The sequence below is a fragment of the Pithys albifrons genome, chromosome 15 (assembly GCF_047495875.1).
Source record: "Pithys albifrons albifrons isolate INPA30051 chromosome 15, PitAlb_v1, whole genome shotgun sequence".
In the NCBI taxonomy this organism is placed as follows: Eukaryota; Metazoa; Chordata; class Aves; order Passeriformes; family Thamnophilidae; genus Pithys; species Pithys albifrons.
In genome coordinates, this window is record NC_092472.1 from 4,447,280 (window position 1) to 4,448,099 (window position 820).

Genomic DNA, 820 nt, shown 5'->3' on the forward strand with positions numbered 1-820 from the left:
AGCTCTGTTGTCACTGCTCCTTCCTCTTTCTGCCCCCCATACAGGACTGTGACCTTTTCCAGTAACTGTCAATGCCCAAAGCCAACCATATCTGCCACAAAAATCATTCTTGGGTGGCTCAACTGCAAAGCAGTTAAAGAGAATCCCCCCAAAAAAGGGATCAGTCCAACCTCTTCCCCTGTATATCTCACTGACCCTACAGGAAACAGGGGAGGGCAACCCTGAGATTAAGTCAGTTGTTCAGAGCATGGTGCTAATAATGCCAAGGCTGGGGGTTTGATCCCTGTACAGGCCATTCACTTTAGAGTTGGACTCTGTGATCCTTGGGGGTTCCTTCAGAATATTCTGTGACAAACTGAAACTCCCTCATGAGGGGCTGACTGAGGGTCCAGCAGGAGCAGAGCCTGCACGTTACAGCCGTGGGTCAGCAAAGGCCAGGCCATGGATCGAGGCTGACACACACCCAGGCACCAGCTTCCATTCCATTTTGGACAGTGCCACAGCTGTCATCCAGGGCCACACTCTGCCTTCCCAACAGTCCAGACACCAACACCCTGCAGAAAACACGAGTGCCAAGAGCTGAGGGTGACCCAGCCTGAGGTCCACAGCCCTGCACACCGATCTCTCCCCCTCCTCTGTAGCTGTCACCCCTCAGCCAGGACACACAGCCACGTGCTCCATTCCTTCTCCAGCGAAGCCACTTTGTCCCCAGGCCAGGAGAGCAGCATTCCTCGTGCCTCTGGAGAGGGACAGAGCTCCCTGCACGAGGGCTCGCCCCTCCTGCAGCGCTGCGGACACACCGAGAGATGAGACAAGCGGA